This window comes from Gossypium arboreum, chromosome 9, assembly GCF_025698485.1.
Source record: "Gossypium arboreum isolate Shixiya-1 chromosome 9, ASM2569848v2, whole genome shotgun sequence".
NCBI classification, from domain to species: Eukaryota; Viridiplantae; Streptophyta; class Magnoliopsida; order Malvales; family Malvaceae; genus Gossypium; species Gossypium arboreum.
In genome coordinates, this window is record NC_069078.1 from 13,952,431 (window position 1) to 13,972,082 (window position 19,652).

The 19,652-nt window shown below is 32.8% G+C and overlaps 1 pseudogene; it reads left to right on the forward strand.

The window, feature by feature from the left end:
- Nucleotides 1-7,885: 7,885 nt before the first annotated feature.
- LOC108455170 (probable pectate lyase P59) lies at nucleotides 7,886-19,217 on the forward strand (annotated as a pseudogene).
- Nucleotides 19,218-19,652: the final 435 nt, after the last annotated feature.

Genomic DNA, 19,652 nt, shown 5'->3' on the forward strand with positions numbered 1-19,652 from the left:
AAGTCTTTCAAGGGAAAAATTGTCACATCCCAAAAATCAAGTTAGTAGAATTGGGTATTAGATTGTGGGCTCGAGAGAAAATTTGAGTTTAATATCATAGAAATTAAAATAGGATAAAATTATTAATTAAATAATAACGTAATAATAAAATATTAAAATAATTATTGGGTTTAAAATTGGGTGGTGAAAATTTGGATTAGGTGGTCGATTATTAAATAATTTAAAATGGAATTTAAAAACAAAATCGGGTTTGAAAATAATTGAGAAAAATGTGTTTTAATTAAACTAAGGACTAATTTGAAAAACAAGGGAAAACTGAGAGTTTTTAAAAGATAATTTGAGTCCAAAAGTGAGGCGTTATAAGGAGATCTATTTATCCAATGTGTGGTGATAAAGTCCACTTATAGGCTGTGATTGAGCCCCCTATATGTTTCGTAATCACAAAAATGTCAATTTATGAGAAATATGAGTTACGATGTGGTATGAATGAACTATTATTTCATATGAACTATTATTTTATGCGAACTACTTATTCTATGTGAATTGTTTAATTCGTGTGAACTATTATGTTGTGTGAGTTGCGATAAAAAGTGAATCATTTAAGTATGCCTATTTCACCTAACCTGATTGATGTGTTTATTTGCAGTATGTTTGAGCACTCACTGAGCTCTCATAAGCTCACCTACTCTTTTATAATATTGTAGTGACTTAGCTTGTGAAGAGGTGTGGGAGTGAGTCATCCAAGTGGTCCAAATCAAGGCTATACCTGGGTATGTCGTGTTCCCAAACCCAATGAGGAAGGAAATGTGGGACCAAATTATGGGATTTAGAATTAGACTTAGTTATAATTGTCAGGTTGTAATTGGACACTATGGATGCTTTAATTGGTTTAATTTGGAACCTTTACAAGTGTTTTAGATGGATGATCGAATGGTAGATTATTATTTCTTGATGAATGCTTTGGTTAATTGATCGACTAACTCATAAGTGCTGGTGGAGGAACTATTGGACATTGATGTAAGCCTTAGATGTTAAAGGTGTGTTTTAGAGTACAATTGAATGTTTAGTATGCATGAATGTAAAATTGGACTAACTACCTAAATTGTTAGTTGCCTACGAACTAATTAAATGACAAATTTTATGAAATTGTGTGTAATGTTTTAATTGATCTTCCAAAACAAGACTTATATGTATAATCCTATAATACTATCTTCAAACCTTGTGAAAAGGAGTTTTTATGATATTTTATTATATTACGATATAAATCTAATTATATGTTTTTAAACAAAATGGTTTTTCAAGTCTCGACAAATATAGCCCTTTTAGAGATACCCTACTGCATGCATGTACGTTTAACTAAAGTTTTCGACGTAATTGTCTATTAAATATTAAATTGTGATTTAGTCTTGTTGTTGATTGTTGATCAGAGTAGCACAACAAAAGCATGATATTAGGTTTTTATTAAATATTCCATGATTCATTGTATGGTGTAATTGGTTGGTTGGTGTTTTTGTGGTGGTTTAAATGGAAAGTCACTTCTTTAGCTAATATGACGTTCGAAATTCAGGTCGAATAGTCCCGACCGAGCTTGGAACGCCACAAAAATGGTGTTTTCATTATGATAAAAGATTTGTCCTATAAAAAACACCTTAAGCCATCAAAATTGTGACAGTCCTAAATTGACCCTAGTCGAGAAGTGGTTTCGGGACCACAAAACCTAGTCAAAATTTTTGTAAAATATTAATTTCAGTGTTTTTGTTATGTGAATTACCTATTGTGAAAGTTGGGTGGTCTAATTTAGTTAATTGGATGCTAAATTATTTAGTTGGGATTTGATTGTATAAAGGAAAATTTTAGAAGTCTTTTTCTTAAAGTGTCCAATTGTTAACATGGCTAAAATGTGGGGCTTGCATGTCAATTAGACCCCTTTTATTTTAGTGGACGGCAATGATGAAGGGAAATTTGTATCTTTGTGCTTTTTATATTAGTAAAATAATGATAATTGGTTTTATAATATGAAATGAATAAAACATAAAAATTGGTCTCATCTTCCACTTTCTTGATTTTTTCTTCACCATTTGGGAAGAAAGGGGGAATGGAATTTTAGTTTTCTTCCATATTTGTTCTGCTGGAAAACCGATTGGAAAAAGGCTTGGTGTCGCATGCATGCAGGAAAAAACTATGATTTTAGGTAGCTGAAATTTCAAGTAACTCGGTAATCCATCGAAGAAGAAGAAGAGGGCTGCAACAAAAAGAAAAATGGAGACGGTAGAAGGTAGGAGAAGCGGGAAAATCTTAGTAAGCTTGTTGGTTCTTTAAATTTTTCTTTACGATATTAACTGTGAAAATTTTCAAGTTTGATTTGTTGTGGTTTTATTTAAGACTACTAATGTCCAAATTAGGACACTTGATATTGATTGAATTGATAAGGATTAAATTCGTTCTTTGATGTCTGAATGTTAAATAATGCTTGCTGTCCAGATTGAAATTATGCTAGAAGGTTGAACAATTGTTGTTCAAATGAAATTTTGGAGTGTTTAATGGACTCGTGTTGCTAAAATTTACATGAATAGAAATTTCTAAGCTTAAATTGTAAGAATTTGAGTTGTGTGGTTTAAATTGTCAAAGATGCATTTGGCAATTGATTATAATTTGTTAAAGGGTGTAAAGTATTGATAGTTCTAAATGGTACATAGTTAAATGAAGATGGAAGCTTGATAAAATTTTATTTAGAATGGAAGTAGGAGAAATGTGTATTCGGCCATGCTGTGATGAGTTGAATTTGAATGATTGATGCTTTAGTTTATAAATGGTCATTAGATGAGTTTTAAACTTGTTAAAGTTTGATAATTTGGGGTGTTAAATTGGGGAAAACGTAAAAAAAATGGGTTGATAATGTTTGTTTGTTAATTGATGTTTGCACCATTGTCGAATGTGCTTAACATTAAGGCATGATTTAGTTAAATGCAAACTAATGGAAGGGTGGAATTTAGCTTTGCTGCACTGTGTTAAAATGATGGAATTAGTAGGAAATGGGTATGAGCTTGTCAAATTTTTGAAATTAGGACCTTGTGAACTAAATGATATTCGCAATGGTACTTTTTACATGAGGAATTCGTGTTAATTGTATTAAATAAGGTTGAGGTAGTCGCGAATGTGTTTATAATTAAGTAAGGTTAATAATAGAGCAATGAGTGGCTAGTAGAATCTAGTTAGTCTTCTTGTTGTATTCGCCATGAGTTTGTATAATTGGTTTGTAATAGATTAAATTTGTTTATTCAAGCTCAAGAGCTTAGGAGTCTAATTCGGATAAGAGAAAAGCTACCTAACCGAATAGTCGATCAGAATCGTTCGACAACTTCCGAGGTAAGTTCTTAAGTATTTGGGTTTGATTCCTTTGTAAGTTTTAAGTTTTTAAATGGGATGAATATGAATTAAGTATATACGTTAAGGTCAATAACATTTCTAAATGATGGCATATATGATATTATGTTTTAAATATGTGAATGAGAACTTTACTGAGTAAATTTGTATAAATCTGCTTGGGACAAAGAAGAGTGGCGTGTTTTGGAAAAATTACCATAAATTGTGGGAATTGAGTTAAAGGCTGAATAGATTATGTAATTAAATCTTGTTGCGTCTAGTTTCATATAAAAGAAATCGTGTAAGTAAAGGGGTTGCCGATAATGAGATTTTTTTTTTAAGTTGTGTGAGACAGAGTCAGAATGGCTCCGAAATCCCCTGTTCAGTATTTGGAAAATCATTATAAATCGTACAAAAATGATTATAAGAAAAGATTTATATGCTTAGACTCCTTAATGAGTCTAGTTTCAAACAAAATAAACAAAAACATATTTTGAATTCTGTACAATGAGAAATTCAGTTCTTAGTGAAGAGTAGTCAGAATAGTCAAGCAGTAAAATAGGGGAAATTTTAAGAAAAATCTGGTATTGATTAGCCAAACCAAAAATTCTGAAAATTTTGTGGATAGAAGATATACGAGTCTATTTTCATGGAAAATTAACGGCACATCATTTGGAGTTTCGTAGCTCAAGTTACAAATAATTTAACGACTGTTGCTCAGGAAAACAGCTTGTAGATAATTTGTGATTATGTTGTAAACATTGATAAAACTTGTTTTAGTTGCTCATAAGCTATTGATTAAACCCATACGTGAATTCTAATTTGTGACATTATAAAATGATATATGAGTGTTAGATGGATCTTTGATATCAAAAATTGTGAAATTGTAAGTTTATAAGTATTCGAATATGAAATGATAATATGGCTTGAAATTGAATTATTCATTGGAAAATGATAGATGTAGATTCAGCCAGGACAAAGTGTATACATGAAAGTATATGTGGGATATGAAGTATAATTGGATAATTGTGATGTGAATATATGAAAATTTATATTTTGATTCAGGATTTTATGTGATGAATGTGAATGTGTATATATGAGATAAGGCCGAATGACCAATGTGATGAACGTGAAAGTGTATATATATACTGTGGCCAAATGACAAATTGTGAAAGGTGTGTTTTATTAGATATTTGATGAGGCAAAGGAATTACAAATATGATAGTCGATGTGAATGCTGTAACATGTGAATAAATATGCATGAAACTCTGTGATGTAAATCCGAGATTTAAGACCCGATGACTATATATGGTGACTATGTCCGGGTTAAGACCCGCTGACTTCGTGTGGAGATTTCATCTGAGCTAAAGGTCTCGCCGATAGTCCGAGTAGAGTTTAAAGCTATAAGACTTCGCAATAAGAATTGCTTATAAATATATTCAATGCGAAAGGTTAAACAGGTATGTACTCCGAGTTTATATGTGAGCTTGATTTGATCTAAATCATAAGGTAGTTATGTGACGCATACGTGAGCAATCTATGAGACTATTCCTATGATTATGTGGCATCGGATCAGTGTGAAAGGTTATGTGAAATTATACAATATATCTATGTTACATGAGCTCACTTTTAGGTGAAAGTTTATCTGCCTATTGTATATGATGAGATGTGCATATTCGGTAAAGGGATGATATACCCAAAGGAAGAGTGAAATAAAAAAATACGAACAAACATATTATAATTTGATTGTTATCTGTTGACACTGCTTAAAACTTACTAAGCATTGTAATGCTTACTCCGTTTACTTTGTTTCCTATGTTTTATAGATCTCATTTGAAAGCTACAGACTCAGGAATCATCAGCAACTTGTTACATTATCACTATCCACTGATTGGTACTGTTATGCTTTGGGTTATTTTATGGCATGTGTAGAATAGACTAGTGGAAGAAGAATATTTTGGTTAATGTATATAAGCCATGCGAAAATGGCATCTTTTGAATGTGTACTTATAGACGTTTAAATTGTATCCCTGGCTGTCTTTAGTATTTATCTAAAGGAATGTTCTTTATTTCTAAAAAAAAAAAAAACTTTCAAAATCTTTATTGTTCTGATATGAGTTTCAAGTCCGGTAATGCCCCTTTACCTATTCCGGCGATGGATACGGGATAGGGGTGTTACAAAAATGATGAGAGAATTCTGATTGAGGTGTTGATTACTTTTCTCAGTGAAAATAAAGATGTTATTATAAAAGGTAAAAACTAACCATTCACTCTTACCCAAATCCAACTAAACTTCACAACATGAGAACACAAAACCAATACACTAAAAACACCCCTAGGAAGAAACTAAAGTATGGAGTGCATAAAAAAAAGACAAAACATAATCTCCAAAAGTTAAACATAAAACACCAAGCCTAATAAAAACACTACAATGGGTTTCAGGAAACAAAAGCCAATAAAATAAAACTAGATCACCACCATTCAATAAGAAGACAAATACCAGATAAATCCTTACAACACGAGCACCACAAGGATCCATTTTAGAAAAAAATAATTAAATAAAAAAAGCTCTGTAATAAATATCCAAGAACACACCAAACACAATAAAAAAACTAATTAAAACTATTAAGAACAAGGGAGAAATGCAACGAGTACTGCCCAATTGCTTTCCTCACTACGAAAGAAGAAAGATGAACACAATGCAATTGTTTATATAGTTTGTTTCCCAATGGCTACTAGACTTAGCTCAGAGATAATCCACCATCTTTCAACCTCATATAAATAGTGATTTAAGTCTTATCACACATCTATATAACAACCTTATGTTTTTCACCTAAGATCTAAATTTATCTTCTTTAAGTTTTCCTCATGAAAACTTTTTGTACTAACCAAGTGACTCACTTGGTTACTTACAAAATGCAATCTAAAAGATAAAATTCCTAATAAATAGAAGAAGTGTTAAAAACTCTCCACACCCTTTTGCCTACACAAGTATTTTAATATATAATAGTTTAAAGCTAGATAAGATAAAGATAAATTATAATAACCACCCTTTGAGAAAATAACAACGCAATTAACCATAAGAATATCTTCATAAATTCTATGATAAGTTAGTAACCTTCAAGATATGCTTCCAAGTTATTTGACTCGATCTCATTAAATTAGGAAATCTAATTGCTTAATCTGATTTGATCCAATCTTCAAGAATTTGTTTCTTCATATCGATCATCAAATATGTGTCAGCACAAGTCCATAAAATCATCTATGTTATGGTCCACCGGTTTTGGTTAAAAAATATTTGTCAATTCAAAATAAAGCAAGTTATATGGCTTGTAAAGTGCTAAGTGTAGTGGGTATTGCTCACATAACCACCTCAGTAATCTCTTCCAATAGTATTACCATATGAGGATCTAGAATCTAGCAACGCTATGGCACCCACCAAAAAAAATCCTACACCAAAATAAAATATAAAATTTGCAATATAGGATCTAATGTTTATCCTACATGGATTGGTTTGACTAAGTTCAAATTTCTCACAACCAGTGCAATTTGTGGGAAGTTTTGAGCCCACGAACTTTGCAATCTTTTGTAAATTAAAGATTCGAGATTAAAATATCTTAAAAACTTAAGTATAATAAATTTTATTTTTCTATTTTCATATAATGATACATGAAATATGTAAATATAATTTAACATAATGATACATAAAATGTATAATTTTTATATACATTTTAAATAGTTAATATAAATTAGGGTATTTTGAAAAATTTCTCTTCCAAATGCAAAAGTCAAGAGCGAAAAGGACCAAAATTACAACTTCGGCTTTTGGGTGGAGAAACAATTTTCCACCATAGTTTTAACTCCAAAAGGCAAGTGTTCTTCATTGGTTATGTGGTGGAAAAGCACTTTTTCAAAACTGGGACTCAGTTATTTGTCGTTAGTCAAGCTATTTTCTGCAAAAAACAAACATAGAAAAATAAAAAATTTGCAGCTCATTTTTGCAAAATTAACATACCTTTAGGTTGAATCCAAAGAAACCATATTCTATTATTTTAAAAGGAAATAAGTTTTTTTTTAACTTTTTTTTTGTTTATTGATTTTACAGTTGAAAAAAGTTAAGACAAAAAATGTCTTACCAATTATCTGGTGCAATTGATTCCATTGATAATCCAAATTAAGTGTGCAAGTCATGAATGTTCGTGAATGAAGTTGTGGGTTAGACTATTTCTAAATTTATGATGGAAAAGTTATAGTTTTTATTGTTGTAAAGACACAGTTAGCACTTTATGTACTTTAAATTTAGAATCACACAGTTACATGAAAAAATTATTTAAAGCCAATCAAAAAGTTCATAGCTTAATAAATTTACTACAAGTTGGTAGATTAAGGCATTAGATATTAGGATTTTCCTCCTCTTTCATTGTCTTTGTGGTTTAAAATTTAGCACCTATTATATCCCCCAACTAATTGAACCAGGAAAAAAAGGTCTTAGGAAAGAGAAACATATAGGAGGAAAACTACAATGGAAGTAACTAAGCTAAGGCTTGCTTTCCTATTTTCTTTTGCAATGCTAATTTCAAGGCTATGGGCAAATGTTGTTGAATTTGATGACTTTTGGAAACAACGTGAAAAAGAAGCTAGGAAGCTTGTGCTAAAAGCTTATGAACCGAGCTTAGAAACTATAACAAATCATTTGAACTACAATGTTAACAAGTAAATCACTATTTTCTCTTCTATCTCTCCTTTTTCATTTTTTATAAAAATGGTTATGGTTTAGTTATAAAAAAAATTATATATCAAAGCTAAATCGGTAGACCTATTTAATGTCATTAATTAAGAATATCTACAATGACTAATTGTACCAAGGGTTCCAAATTCAATTCCCTCAATTACTTCCAAGATCTTTAACCTTTCTTAACTTGTATGTTAAATGAAGGCATTATATACATTATCTTGGAAAACTTATTGTAGGGTTCTTGACGAAGCTAATTGCAAAAAAAAAATTCATAAAATTTGATGATCTTATTACGAATAGCACGAAAAAATACTTAGGGGTTTAACACAAGAAGTACAATGGACCATGCTTGGCAACCAATCCAATTGATATGTGTTGGCGATAAATGAAGAATTGGGTCGAGGATCGAAAAAGATTGGCAAGCTGTGTGCTTGGTTTTGGACTCAAAACTCGTGGTGGACAATAAGGAGAATACTATTTGGTGATAGATAATTCTGATTATGATGTTATAAATCCCAAACCAGGAACTTTACGTCATGCTATGATACAAAAGAAGCCATTATGGATCATTTTTGCTCATGATATGAACATCAAATTATCACAAGAGCTAATAGTTCAAAGTGATAAAACAATTGATGGTCGTGGAGCAAATGTTCATATAACTTATGGATGTGGCATTACACTTCAATTTGTGCATAATGTCATCATTCACAACATTCATGTTCACTATGTTGTTGAAAGTTGTGGTGGCCTTATTAGGGACTCCGAAGATCACTTTTGTTTTCAAATGGTCAGTGATGGGGATGGTATTTCCATCTTTGGATCATTGAACATTTGGCTAGATCATATTTCCATGTATGAATGCCAAGACAGACTCATTGATGCAATCCAGGGTTCCACTGCCATCACCATCTCAAATAGCCATTTCACTCATCATAACGATGTAAGTTTTATCATAGAATACTCAACAAGACGTCACCATGTTTTCAACCAAACATTCTTTGATTTTCTTTTAGGTGATCTTGTTAGGTGAAAGTGATAGCAATTCTCAAGATCAATACATGCAAGTCACACTTGCTTTCAACCATTTCAGCAATAAATTAATACAAAGAATGCCCGGATGTCGATGGGGATTCATTCATGTTGTTAACAATGACTACAGTCATTGGAAAATGTATGCCATTGGCGGCAGCGAACATCCTATCATTATTAGCCAATGCAATAGGTGTAACAACCCAATTTTGGGCCTAGCCAGAACAGTGGTTTTGGAACCACTATTTCGAGGCCGGAGAAAATTATTTTGATATTATTTTATGTGATATAACATGTTTATAAAGGCGCATGAAAATTTTGGTATATTAATTTTAGCGATTTCTAGTCCAATTTTGAAAAAGGACTAAGTCGCATAAAAGGTAAAAGTTGTATTTTTAGTACCCAAATGTGTCTAATAGCTAGAGTATTAAAATTGGGGGCCTTTAAAGTGAAACTAGACCCCTAAATATGGCTTGGCCGACCATGGGACAAGAAATTTCAAATGGTCAATGTATTTGGTAAGGTGATGTCATATTAGGTGATAAAATGGTATCCTAAGGACCTAGCTTCAACTTTTTCATTTTCTTCCTTCTTCTTTGACCGAAAATACCAGCAAAGAAAAGTCTTTTGAAGCTTTGAACTTTCAGCAAAGAAACTCCCTTGAAAGTAAGTGATTTTAATGCTTTTTCTTGAAGATTTTTACATTTTTGGAACCCCTAAAGCATGAGCTTTCATAAGAGGGGACTATTTTGCAAAATGATTAAGAGTCTAGGGTTTTTCCATGAAATATTATGTGTTGTTATCTAATTTTTTAAGGAATAAAATGAGTCTTGGTAGTGTTATAAACACTTTTTGTGAAAGAAGATTGCATGAAAACTCCTAAAAAGGGGATATTTTGCAAAGTAGTATAATAAGTGTAAGTGTATGAAATAGTTGATATTGTTAGTTTCTATAGTTATGAAAATGGTTCATCTAGTCTTAAAGAGTAAATAAATTGAATAAAAATCATTTTACGAGCCTAGGGACAGTTTGGTAATTTTGGCAAAATAGAGGGGCAAAATTGTAAATTTTGCCAAAGTGTGTCAATGTACTAATTTGATCAGTACATTGTTTTAATTAGCTAAATGTGATGTGTTAGATGTTGAAAAATGCGATTTGGGCCTAGAACGAGGAAAATCAATTTATGGACAATTACGTCTTTTTCACCTTTATGGTGTCGAGGTAAGTTCGTATGTGAATAATACCATGCTATACCTATATTTAAATGTTATCATCACATGAATTGTACAAATATTAATGTGTATGTGATTAATATAAATATGATGAGACAAAGCCTTGATAAGCGAGGAAAAATCTCCTTTGAACCTTAGGAATAAAATTAGATACGAGTGACATGTCACTAGGAATTATGAGTCTAGATGACTAGCTCGAGAGTTAGCATTTAAATTTCATGAGATATGAGGTAGCTTTAGCTACAGTTGAGGCACTTATGTGCAAAGCTTTTTGAGTATCCAATTAGTATTCCAAGTGTTCAACGAGTACTCCGAGGAAAGAGTTGATGATGGTCCCAATGAGGTAAGTCATTGGTGAGTAAGCACTTGAGTTATGCTACAAGTTGTGCAGGTATGTACACTAAGCCTATGAGAATGCCTTGGTATGTGATGATCTATGATGCATAAATATGTGTTCTTACCATGACGGATGAAATGATGAAGTATTATATTTGTGAACAATGATCATGAATGAGTAACTTAGCCTTGATAGATTTGAGTTATTGCAGTAGTGTAACTTTGAAAATACACTAAAAATAGTGGAAAATGAGTTAGAAGCTGAATAAAATATGAAAATAAATATTATTGAGTCTAGTTTCTTATAAAAGAACCATGTAAACAAAATAAATTTCTATAATGAGATATTTGAAGTTGCATGGGAAAGATTCAGAATGACTTCGAAATCCCCTATTCTGATTTGAGAAAATCATTATAAATTGTACAAAAATGATTATGAGTTATGATTTATATGTTTAGAATCCTTAATGAGTAGAGTTTCAAGAGAAATAGACAAGAACATTATTTGAGTCCTGTGCTATGAGATAATTGAACTTTAGTGCATAAGGGTCTAAACTGTCAGACAGTGAATCAGGGGTAAATTTGAGGAATAAACTATACTAATTGGCCAAATAAAAAATTCTGGAAATTTTATGGTGGAAAGGTACATGAGTCTAGTTTCAAGGAGAATTAACGGAACTTAATTTTGAGTTTAACAGCTCCAGATATAAATAATTTAGTGACTATTGCTCAGGAAGATAGCTTGTCATGAATTTGAGAATGTGTTGTAAACATTGATAAAACATGTTAATGAATTGCTTATTGCTTTCATATGAACTTACTAAGCGTAAAGCTTACCCCCCTTTCTTTCCCACGTTCCCTAGGGCTGCCAGGTTAGCTTGGGTTGGAAGCCGTTAACGATATTATCACACTGTCGAGTTAATGTTATCGGTGTAAGTAAATCCTAGTGTTTTGAGTCTATGGCATGTATAGGGTTTTAATGTTGAGTATGTGATATAATGATATAGCCAAAGGTATTGGCTTGTTCTTAAGGTAGTATATAGTCATGTGAATAGGCCTATGTCGGCTAATGACGTTATGGGCCTATATGATTATTCTTATGCATGTATGTTATTATCTCTTGTGATGTGGCTTACAGAATGTATGCTTAGAGATTAAATTGAGATTCATTGATAAGTTAGTAACTGATGGAAGATTAAGTGATTGGTAAATAGTTAATAATGGCCCATAAATGGTTTGTGGATATGATTATGCATGCCTAGTGATGGACATGAGGTTTGTGACGTAATGATACTTATAACAAGTATGTGGTAATGATGTGAGTAAATTCTATGATATTTATTGCATAAGAAATTGACATGAGTATAACATGTTTATAGATCTTTAAGAGCTCATTTATGCCATGTTGTATGTTATTGGATAAGTATGTGTGCGTATGTTGTGAGGGTGACAAATGGCTTGGAAAATAGCCTTGTAATTGTCTACATGGGTAGACACACGTGTGTGACACACGGTTTGCCCCCATAGGTGTGTGCTATGGCTGTGTTTTAAAGTCAGTGTTGCACACGGGCTAAGGGCACGGGCGTGTCCCAAGCCACACCGGCGTGTGTGACTACACGGTCTATATCCACACGAACGTGTAAAGCCTTAAAGCATGAAATTTTTCAAGTTTTCTTAAGTTCTCGGTTTAGTCCAAAACCATCTCTAATGCATGTTTTGGGCCTCGTGAGCCCGTTTAAGGGACAAAACGTATGTAAAATGAAAAGTTTTAAATTGATCAAAATTTTATGGCTCGATTTTTGTGTGATTGGTTGAGTTTAAGTCGAGTAACACCTCGAATCTTGTCCCGACATCAGATATGGGCGAGGGGTGTTACATTTAGTGGTATCAGAGCCAGGTTTAGTCGATTCTTAGACTAACCTAGCGTAAGAGAGTCTAGCTATACAAGCCATAGTATTAGTCATGATAGTGTGATATCTCTCGGCCTTAACAAAACTGTTGGTTAAGACAGGAATGAGTTCCAACCGAGCAAATCTTGGTAGAGATAAGAGTAAAGTTGAGATTATTGAATCATGCTTGTGATATGCTGAAAATGGGAAAGGTATGAAAAGAAATTCATGATTTTTTTACATGAACTAGTATCCATTATGTGATACTCTTGAGTTAAATAATGTGAAATGGTGGAATAATACAAAGTTAAATTGTGAAAAAGCTCTTTTATGCATGTTAGTATTCATACGATGTTAAATGTCCAACTTGATTGGCCAAGTGTTTATGAAAAAAATTTTTTTGCTTGAATGATAGAATGTATATATGAATGCTTTTATTGCATGATTAGTAATCAGTATACACATGAGGTTGACATTTATGTCTAGATTAATGAAGTCAAGATGCCGTAATGTTATGCTTTATAATCTCAGTTACAGAATCATAAATGTGACAATGGCATGAAAGTTGTAATGAAAGATCAAATTGGGTGGAACGTAGGGAATGAGTATGGTCGTTCACTAATGAATTGACAGAAAAGACCATGGTTGGACCATGGCAATACATGAGATATGTGCGCCAGTGTTAGACATGTCTGGGACATGCATCGGCTACATAATGAGAGCCAGTGTAAGACGATGTCTGGGACATGGCATCGGCATTGAGACAAGTGCTAGTGTAAGACATGTCTGGGACATGCATCGGTCTCGAGATGTTAGCTAGTGTCAGACATGTTTGGGACATGCGTTGGCTATGAGATGTGCTAGTGTAAGACATGTCTGGGACATGCATCGGCATGGTTACATGTGTCAGTATAAGACCTGTCTGGAATATGGCATCGACACAGATGGACGAGAACTAGTATAAGACCATAGTTGGACTATGGAATCAAGTAAGCGATGTACTCAAAACAGTAAGGCGTTCTCCAATTTGATAAATACTGGCAAGTGATTAAGACTAAATGTAGGAACTTGATAAAACATTAATGATAGTTCGAGTAAAGGAAATGAAAATTTGTATTGTGATAAATTCATTAATCTTTGGTTAGTATTCATGTGTAATAAAGTTGCATGTGTTACTACGATATGTGAAAGTGTGTTTATAACAAGTTATAAATTTGAAATGTTTGAATTAGATGTGCATGATGTTGTGATACTATTAAATGTGTATTTGTGTAAGAGTCGAGAAGTTTAAGGCTTTACAATATTCACCCCCTTAGCAAAATAGAGTTATATGATGAGATTCTCGAGAGATAAGTTGCATGAGTTTGCAAATGTGAACTAAAGAGTGCAATAATAGAATATTATGGGATTAATGAGGACAGGATTAATCAGAGGAATAAAGTCAGATTTGCAAAGATGTCTGTGTATGACGGATTCAATTAAGTAAAATTTTAGCTACCTCTCTCTTCTGAGTATTCTGTATTTTCTTCTATCCTTGGGAATATGTATGGTTGTCCATTCCTAGACAAAATTTTATTTGATGAGATTGTTAGCAATTGTGATATTAGATGGGAAGTTTTGTTAATCCGGTTGATTATGATCAACATCTGTTATATTTCAGAATTCTTTTCTGACATGCTGGAAAGAAGTCGAAGATGAAAATTCAGGTGAGATCATTCTGATGTTTCTATTAATTATGATTTTATATATATATGGAAATATATTCTCCCTGTTATGATGAAATTCCAGAGCGTATGGATGGTAGTTTTCTTCTAGTTTTCTTTGAGGGATTTTTCAGATTTTCCTTATTATTTTTTTCTGGACTATATTCTCGAATTTCTGGTATAGTCTTATATCTTGGAATTTCTTGTATTGGTTTTTCTCTTGTTCTTGTTTCGAGAAGTATCGAGCTTGGCTTATCTTTACGAGTAATCTTTGACTTGTGATATTCAAAACTGTTTTAATTATGCTTCTTGCTCGACTATAGAAGTGCGGGGATTTCAGTGTCGAGATTTCTTTAAAATTCTTAGGGTAAAGAATGGTTATTCTGCAAAAGTAAATCTGAGTTATGTGCATCTAAGTTTATTCTCTAGCCCAGGAATAATGTTGCACATTCATTGGTAAGTAAATGTGTAGTCAGAAATGCAGGAATTGTATTCTTGAAAGTATGATATGGAAATATATTAGTTGGATTTTTCTTATTAAAGTGATGTGGTTATAAGTATAATTGTCCTGATTAATAAAGAGACTACATCTATGAAGTTGAAATCATTTGATTCATGTTACTAAATTTTCTAAACAGTTGATGACCAGAGTATAAAAATGTGGCTATAAGTGGTAAATTAAACTAGTACAGCATGATTTGATTTTCAATTTCGAATTTCAGAGAGGATCTGATTTTTGGTTTCTGTTATTATTATTTCCGAGTAAGATATGAGTATCGAGAAACTCCGAGTTATGCAAAGAATTGAGTACAGAGTTCACAATAGTATCTTATCTATTTTTCCAAAGGATGTTGAATTGTTTACCAAGTAAAGCCAAATATTGAATGTATTCGAGATTATTACTGTCAGTGATGACAGTGGAAAAAAAATGAAAAAGGGTTATTATGAATTTCATATCGGGATATCTCTCATCCCTGAGAAAAAAGAGGGATGCAAGTTGAATTGTGATAGATTGATGATGAAAGTCCGCATGGTTATGGTATGTACAAATATGTTATTCGACAGGTGTAACTGAATCGTATGTTTTTGAGTTTATAGTTCCTAGAATGTCAGCCTTCAGTGTTTTGAATTAAGTCAAGGTTTATACCGTAACTATAGAAAGGCTACAAGAAATCTTGAGTATGAGACTGAGTTGATTTGTAATCTTGAGAAAAGAGTGGTAGTAACTTGTGAAAGTTGAAAGCAACTTCTTTTGGTAAGATTTTCGGGGATGAAAATCCCTAAGGAGGGAGAATTGTAACAACCCAATTTTAGGCCTAGTCGGAACAGTGGTTTCGGAACCACTGTTCCGAGGCCAGAGAAAATTATTTTGATATTATTTTATGAGATATAACATGTTTATAAAGGTGCATGAAAATTTTGGTATATTAATTTTAGCGATTTCTAGTCCAATTTCGAAAAACGACTAAATCACGTAAAAGGTAAAAGTTGTATTTTAGTACCCAAATGTGTCTAATAGCTAGAGTATTAAAATTGGGGGCCTTTAAATTGAAACTAGACCCCTAAATATGGCTTGGCCAGCCAGGGGACAAGAAATTTCAAATGGTCAACGTATTTGGTAAGGTGATGTCATATTACGTGATAAAATGGTACCTTAAGGACCTAGCTTCAACTTTTTAATTTTCTTCCTTCTTCTTTGACCGAAAATACCAGAAAAGAAAAGGGTTTTGAAGGTTTTGAACTTTCATCAAAGAAACTCCCTTGAAAGGAAGTGATTTTAATGCTTTTTCTTGAAGATTTTTACATTTTTGGAACCCCTAAAGCATGAGCTTTCATAAGAGGGGACTATTTTGCAAAATGATTAAGAGTCAAGGGTTTTTCCATGAAAGCATATGTGTTGTTATCTAAGTTTTTAAGGAAGAAAATGAGTATTGGTAGTGTTATAAACACTTTTTGTGAAGGAAGATTGCATGAAAACTCCTAAAAAGGGGATATTTTGCAAAGTAGTATAATAAGTGTAAGTGTATGAAATAGCTGATATTGTGAGTTGCTATAGTTATGAAAATGGCTCATCTAGTCTTCAAGAGTAAAGAAATTGAATAAAAATCATTTTACGAGCCTAGGGGCAATTTGGTAATTTTGGCAAAATAGGGGGCAAAGTTGTAAATTTTTTCAAAGTGTGTCAATGGACTAATTTGATTAGTACATTGTTTTAATTAGCTAAATGTGATGTTTTAGATGTTGAAAAATGCGATTTGGGCCTAGAACGAGGAAAATCAATTTATGGACGATTACGTCTTTTTCACCTTTGTGGTATCGAGGCAAGTTCGTATGTGAATAATACCATGCTATACATGTATTAAATGTTACCATCACATGGATTGTACAAATATTAATGTGTATGTGATTAATATAAATATGATGAGACAAAGCCTTGATAAGCGAGGAAAAATCTCATTTGAACCTTAGGAATAAAATAGGATACGAGTGACATGTCACTAGGAATTATGAGTCTAGATGACTAGCTCGAGAGTGAGCATTTAAATGTCATGAGATATGAGGTAGCTTTAGCTATAGTTGAGGCACTTATGTGCAAAGGTTTTTCCGAGTATCCAATTAGTATTCCAAGTGTTCAACGGGTAATCCGAGGACAGAGTGGATGATGGTCCCAATGAGGTAAGTCATTGGTGAGTATGCACTTGAGTTATGTTACGAGTTGTGTAGGTATGTACACTAAGCCTATGAGAATGCCTTGGTATGTGATGATCTATGATGCATAAATATGTGTTCTTACCATGATGGATGAAATGATGTTGTATTATATTTGTGAACAATGATCATGAATGAGTAACTTAGCCTTGACAAATTTGAGTTACTGCAGTAGTGTAATTTTGAAAATAAACTGTAAAATGAGTTAGAAGCTGAATAAAATATGGAAATAAATCTTATTGAGACTAGTTTCTTATAGAAGAAACCATGTAAGCAAAAGAATTTCCTATAATGAGATATTTGAAGTTTCGTGGAACAGATTCAGAATGACTTTGAAATCCCCTATTTTTATTTGAGAAAATCATTATAAATTGTACAAAAATGATTATGAGTTATAATTTATATTCTTAGAATCCTTAATGAGAAGAGTTCAAGAGAAATAGACCAGAACATTATTTGAGTCCTGTGCTATGAGATAATTGAACTTTAGTGCAGAAGGGTCTAAACTGTCAGACAGTGAATCAGGGGTAAATTTGAGGGATAAACTGTACTAATTGGCCAAATGAAAAATTCTGGAAATTTTATGGTGGAAAGGTACATGAGTCTAGTTTCAAGGAGAATTAACGGAACTTAATTTTGAGTTTAACAGCTCCAGATATAAATAATTTAGTGATTATTGCTCAGGAAGATAGCTTGTCATGAATTTGAGAATATGTTGTAAACATTGATAAAACATGTTAATGAATTGCTTATTGTTTTCATATGAACTTACTAAGCGTAAAGCTTACCCCCCCTTTCTTTCCCATGTTCCCTAGGGCTGCCAGGTTAGCTTGGGTTGGAAGCCGTTAATGATATTATCACACTATCGAGTTAATGTTATCGGTGTAAGTAAATCCTAGTGTTTTGAGTCTATGGCATGTATAGGGTTTTAATGTTGAGTATGTGATATTATGATATAGCCAAAGGCATTGGCTTGTTCTTAAGGTAGTATATAGTCATGTGAATGGGCCTATGTCGGCTAATAACGTTATGGGCTTATATGATTATTCTTATGCATGTATGTTATTATCTCTTGTGATATGGCTTACAACATGTATGCCTAGAGATTAAATTGAGATTCATTATGAGTTAGTAACTGATGCAAGATTAAGTGGTTGGTAAATAGTTAATAGTGCCTCATAAATGGTTTGTGGATATGATTATGCGTACCTAGTGATGGACATGAGGTTTGTGATGTAATGATACTTATGACAAGTATGTGGTAATGATGTCAGTAAATTCTATGATATTTATTGCATAAGAAATTGACATGAGCATAACATGTTTGTAGATCTTTAAGAGCTCATTTATGCCATGTTGTATATTATTGGATAAGTATGTGTGCATGCGTTGTGAGGGTGACAAATGGCTTGGAAAATAGCCTTGTAATTGTCTACACGGGTAGACACACGGGCGTGTGTCTAGACCGTGTGTGACACATGGTCTGCCCCCATAGTCGTGTGCCATGGCCATGTTTTAAAGTCAGTGTTGCACACGGGCGTGTCCCAAGCCACACAGGCGTGTGTGACTACACGGTCTATATTCACACGGGCGTGTAAAGCCTTAAAGCATGAAATTTTTCAAGTTTTTCTTAAGTTCTTGGTTTAGTCCCGAACTTCCTCTAATGCATGTTTCGGGCCTTGTGAGACCGTTTAAGGGACAAAACATATGTGAAATGAAAAGTTTTAAATTGATCAAAATTTTACGGCCCGGTTTCTGTGTGATTGGTTGAGTTTAAGTCAGGTAACACCTCGAACCCTGTCCCGACATTGGATACGGGCGAGGGGTGTTACAATAGGTTTATTGCGCCAAATGACCCCTTAAAAAGAGGTTTATGAAAGTATAACAAAAAAGTGCCTTTCTTTAATTTGGTAATAATAATAAACATCGCTTGACTTTAAATGTATATGTTTTTGTTCCATTAACCTTTTATTTCATTACATTTCTATAGATAACCCATAGGATTTATGCACTAGAGTCAAAATGGAAGAATCGAATATGGAGATCCGAAGGAGATTTGTTCATGATTGGAGCCTTCTTTAGAAAATCTAGGCCATCCTCATCTTCCCAGTTCACATTTAATAAGAAAGATATGATTGAAACCAAGACTGGTACTTTTGTTAGAAGACTCACTCGTTTTGCAAGGGCACTTAACTGCAAAAACAGTATGGAGTGTTAGAAATAACTTTTAATTCTACAAAAGTCTTTAAAACATTATTTCTCTTTTGTTGACATGCAAAGATGTCAGTGATATATGGAAAATATCTCCCATAGAAAAATTTAATGTGGCACCGGTAAACATGCTATAATGTAATGAATGTTTTATTTTTTTTCTTAAATTCAATTCAAACAATTTATTAATTAAAACTAAACATTTTAAAATTACATTTAAATTATTTTTGTTTATAAGAATCGAATAAGCCCTGAAGACATTTAAATATTTCAAGGATCATAAAGTGTCACGACACAACCTTGAAGACACGCCCAATGAAGCAATCTTCCATCAGTGTCACGACACAGGCTTGAGGGTGTCGCGATACCAAAGCGAGGCGTCCACTTAATGAAGCAAAGGTGTTTTTGTCCGTACAACACAATTTAATGAAGTTTAGTAAGT